This window comes from Neodiprion fabricii, chromosome 5, assembly GCF_021155785.1.
Source record: "Neodiprion fabricii isolate iyNeoFabr1 chromosome 5, iyNeoFabr1.1, whole genome shotgun sequence".
NCBI classification, from domain to species: Eukaryota; Metazoa; Arthropoda; class Insecta; order Hymenoptera; family Diprionidae; genus Neodiprion; species Neodiprion fabricii.
The window spans coordinates 24275357-24281087 of NC_060243.1; positions in this window are offsets into that span (position 1 = coordinate 24275357).

Below are 5731 nucleotides of genomic sequence, written 5' to 3' on the forward strand. Positions count from 1 at the left end.
GAACTAATAGTTGTATAGAATAAATAAAAAATGCTTGAAGAGAAGACCGTTTGACATTTTATTGAACACCTTTATGTGTACATATATGTATTATACTTGCAAGCTGCAACTGTAGGTTTCGTTTGGTTTCCACTCACTTCTAACGATGCATGAATTCCTGCTTCAGCTTTATTTGCCAAGAGCGGAAGACACGCAATGGCGTGATAAATTCTTTGAATTCAGTGCAGTGAATTTTCCTGTCGAGTTACACGTGCTATATATGTGGGGCTCTCTAATCAACAATTCATTTACTGAAATTATTCATGTGTGTATCACGTTTGCAGAAATATACTCGCGTTGGCATGACTCGTCTTCTGATTCTCTTTCACTCAGCTTTTAGGTCGCAAGATTCAGAAACAACCTGTGAAGATCGACAAATCATAAACATTAGAAATCATTTGAAATTAACGAGTCCCCTATAATTCACCCCATGCTTTCTGCGGTGAAATCCTCTTTTCTTAGTTACTACAAATTAGAGTTACATACGTGAAGCTCAAGACTGGCATTTCGTTCAATCTGTTCCAGCGAAGATCTAATGTCATAAAATAGTATATCACACAATTGGTGCGCAAAGTAGATGATTCTCGCACGAATGTAATTTGTCGTCTGAGCGAAATTCCTACTTATTTTTTCTTTTTTTGTTAATAAATTGCTATAACACAAAACCAATAAGCAAATAATTTAATATTAATTTCGATATAACGCTGTTTGTTTTCATGTTATATTCTGTTTTTTTTTTTTTTTTGTAGAATTGAGAAATGATAATTTTCATTCGAAGGTTATGTTCCGATAATTATATTTGACTTGAATCATATTTTCAAACATATTGATTGTCGCGATACAATTATCATATTGTGTTGGAAAATTTTTGTCTAATCGTGCGGTAATGTTACACGGCGAAGGAATCACTAATTTCGCCCAAACTAACCACTCTACGCACGGTTTTTTACAGTGCGGAAATGAGATATTTTCCGCACTCAAACCCGTGCGGAAATCGAACTTTGCGCGCGCAGTTCTTGTAAAAATATCTTGCGTGCATTGGGGCGGGTTTTAAGTTTAATCAACTGATTAAATCATAAATTTCAGTACAGTTATAATACACGACATCACTTTGCTACCCTCCCGGCACTGGACGACGGTGATTGCAAGATGAGCTGAGACCGCATAGCGTCTTCGGCTTCTACGTATATTGTAATCTCAGTGTTGAATGATTTAATAATGCGTGCAGCATTAGCTAGGCTAGGCAAGGTAAGCGGGAATAATCCTTTTAACCAGTTGTCTGGAGGAACCCCTTCAGCTCTAGAACGCCGGCGACAACTAATTCCGCCAGATATTGCTTACGGGGGTGAGTAATTCCTCCAGTCAGCCACCCTGGTATGTACGCAGGGTCGCAGTGTTATACACGTCGAGGGTGGATTATTACAAGATTTTAGAGTTTATTACCGGAAGGGTTGGTTGCCTGTGGAAAGCCAGATGCAATTTCGGACTCTTTGCTTTAGCCAAGGGACATATTTACACCCTAATGGTAATTGGGGTGGACTTCTGACGAGCCTCAAGAGGCCTCGATTGACATTGATTTAAATAATTAAACCGTTAACTAATACATCTACGATAAATTCACTTTTACCTTAGGAATAAAATTCTGCTCCACCTAGACGATGTCGTTTCCCGCCAAGTACAACGATTTCTGAATCCCTGAACGATTGGAACTATCTGTGATGGTGTTCAACTCGGGTTCACAATCAAGGATTCGAATCTTATGACAATTGACATGTAAGTATTCTAGGTGGAATAAAAAAGTTCGATGTATCTTTTCTATCTAGCAATCGAAATGTTGAATTTCAGCCTTTTTATTTTCACACATGAGTTTATATTAATGTTCCATAAATCACTATTAAATTGACTATCAAATGTTAAAGACTTGAGGCTTTGTTGGGACTAGACTGATTGAAACTGTTAGAATCTATAGAATACTGAGAGTGTAAAAAGAAACTTTACGAAGGCTGATTACGCCCGAAAGGAGTTTGGGCGGAGAAGGAACATTGGAGCGGGGATGAAATTCCGAATTTGAGAAGTTTCGAAAGTATAAAATTCTGAATTTTTTGGTGGCGAAACTTGAAGTAAAGAAATCAAACTTTCATGAAACAGCAAAGTTTCGAATGGTCCGAAACTCGACTCTCAAAGTTCCAAAAGTGCAAAATCCTAAAAGGGCAAATTTCCGAAGGGACAAAATGTCGAAAAGGCACAACTCCGGCAAGTCAAAGTTTCGAAATTGCGAAAATGAGAAAATTTGAGAACCCGAAACATCGAAATTCCGAATGATCAAAGATATTTCACCGCTTTGATCTTTCTCTGTTTCGGATTTTCGATATTTTTTTGATTTTTTACACCCACTCGTTGAATAAACAACGCTCCGTGAATATGTTTGAATTTTCGGAACTTTGCCCTATCGTAACTTGAATTTTCGGAATCATGCATTCCGGAACTTTGCTGTGTAATAAAAGATTGATTTCTTCACTTCAAATTCGGAATCAGGGGCTTTCGAAGCTTTTCAAATCCGGAATGTCAACCCCTCCCCGAAACATTCGCCAACATAATTGTCTCTCTTGTGCACGGCGGTATTAAAGTCTGACTCTTCAGTTCCGCCAAACCCGTTGGAAGGTTTAACTGCAGCTCAACTCGCCCGACATTCGTATTCCGTGAAACGGAGGGCGGTTTATCGAGCCATCCAGGTCTGCTGCATTTTTTTCTCCCGATCTAGGTACTTTCGGTGTTTCCCCGAGAGTCCGGCAGGGCGCGCTGCTCCTCCCGTGACGTCGCGCGTCGGGTTCGTGACCCTTCGTGTTTGCCTCAGGGTTAGTACCAGAGCGTGACACGAGCTTGCGGGGCGAAGATCTCGACGTCACAGCTTGCCCTTTTATAACGCTGCTGGGACGGGGCAGCTAGATGACGTGTCTCTGCTCGGACGGAGGCAGCAGACGCTGAAATTGCCAGCAATTTGAAAAACTTGAACGAAGCTTTTTGCACCCTCGTATTCGCGCGCACAACGCGTGGAAGGAAGAGCGGAATTCCAAATTGCAAGTTCATTTGCAAAATCCGTACGCTGAGACAAATTTCATTCGTTATGGTAACTAAAAAATTTAAATCAAACGGGTTTCATTGATAAACTGTTTGAACATTGTTGTCATTACGAAAAACGAAGTACGCCTAAACATTTTGCGCTATCGTCGATCCTTTTTTGGTAATTGCAACGCATAATCAGTTTGTGAGGTTTACTATACTTTTTTAGTTAAATAAGGCTTTGACGTTGATTTATTCTTGCACAAGCGTCAAATTTTCGCAAGAGCCACAAGAAAATATAGTAACGGTGATCGTAATGCGAAAGAACAGTAACGGATACTAGAATTTCCGGTAACAACTAGAAAACTAATTTTCATTTTCTACCTAGAACTATATTTTTTGATTGTGGTAAAAAATGGAAATAGTTGAGGACTGAGCGATAACCGGAACTAAAAATTTCTCTCAGTGTATAACTCTGTTGATCAAAATCTGTTGTTACGTAAGAACATGCAAAATACGACAGTTCTTAAACAATTCAAAACACAGTATAATTTACAATTACCGTTCTAGAATTTTTTAAACTGACTAGTTTTTATACATATATATATATACATGTATACACGATTAGATCGAAAGTCAAATATCATGGTGGTTTAATTCGAGATATTGAATAGGTTTTATCTTAACGACCTTACGTGGGTGATGTTTGTTAGTTTTAACAACGTATTTAAATTTAAAAAAATTTTTTTCAACCTTAACACGAACATCGGGTCACGTTAGGTGAGATTGTTAGTCACGCCATAAATGTTATTGTTTCAAGAGCAGCGCAGTATTCGATGTTGCGTATAGAGTCGCACGTAACAGCGGCGAAAGCTTCGAAGAAAACTGGCACGTACATTGCTCGGCAAATATGAGATTGTAGATACGTCGGTTTATCAAATCGATACTGATAAAAACGCGAAATGTACCTAGCGTGTATATTTGTTGAACATCGATGGCAATATCGTGCTCAACGTACCAAATTTAAACCCTCAGGGCAGAGCTTGCGTTGTTTTTCAGAGGAAACAGAGGAATGAAAATATGTTTGTATCATCGCAACAAATCGCCGGTCAAAATACTGTAAAATTCGCTCGAAGAAAAGCTTCGGACATTTTTGTTTCAATTTACGCGAAAACATGTCAAATGGTCGAACGTAAAGGTAAGAAGTTATCGTCTTTAATAAAATCTTCACGAAAAATTGGAGACCACTAAATACGTGACGTCAAAATATACGAAGTTCGTTAAGAGATCAATAATTTTATTTTACGTGACTGGTTTCGTTCGTGGAATGTTTCAGTCGATTTTTCATTAAATGTTTCGAACAAACGAAAAGGAAAATTGAAAAAAGTCTGCGAATACTTGCAACTAAAGGTTGAAAAAAAAACGGAGAAAAATTGTTTTTATTCCGCCGCCGAGTTGTGGAATTTTATTTGTAAAAAAAAACAAGAAAAAAAAAAATATTCACAGACTCTTTCGATTTTCCTCACGGGAAATGTTTTGAATTGTGAAAATTTGCTATCTATCACCTCTTTTCTTTCCATTTTTAATCTCATCTTCTTCCGTATCTGGTAAAACGTGGGGGATGTTATATTGCATTCGAGTTTTCAAATAAAGGTATACCATATACATTTCACGATGACGCACCTAGTTGATGCGTAGAACAATCTTACAGGAAGTCGTTGAACAGGACGTTATAGTGTTGGAAACCCGGGGCGTGTTAATCTAAGTTTAGTAATTTTTACAGCGGTGTAAAGAAGGCGTATAACGACCCCAAGAAGAAGAAGAAGAAGAAGAAGAAGAGGCGAAGAGCAAGGATCTCGCACACCAGAGATTCTTCACTTTTAACGTTTACGATAGTAATTCGTATTAATAACCGTGCCGACCGAACTGAGCTCTCGTATCGTAACTGAGTTTACTGCTGCGAAGCCGGCCGCATAAACTTATTAATTAAAATGCATTATAAAGAAATTTTCTTTCATCCTTATCGTCACTTCTCGATGAACTAGAACTTTTCTTACACCCTGAAAAATTCCGAATTACCAAATACCCGACAATTTTTACGCAGTATTTACGAAATTTAGAAAGAAAATAAATTCGATGGGTCGCCCTCGTATTAAAATTCTCCATTTAAAGTAAAAATGATTCAACTTCCTCACTTTCACATTTTACATGCCGCACGCTGTTTGCCTCTGTACTACGCGTATATTCGCACTGCACACATTTATGTGTATACATATAACATACGTATATATAGCATGCCTAGGTACAGAGCCAAAACCATTACGCGTCACGGTTAATTATTGTACACGTGTGGGTATCGGTAGGTGCGTGTACGTTGCGCACAAGTCCAATTAAACCTTTATGAACGACCAGGGAAAATATAAAACCGCGAACGTAATAATTCACCTCTGTTTTCCCGCGGATCAACCCAACTCTATTCCCAAACATTAACAATGCTTTTCCGTCATTTTATTCTTTTGTTAATGTTACGTACGTTGCACAATATACGCCCGCCTCTGCTTCCTCTTCAACAATTTTTCATGCAACCCAAGAATTATTCATTTAATGCAGCAATGACGTAATAGTTGACGTA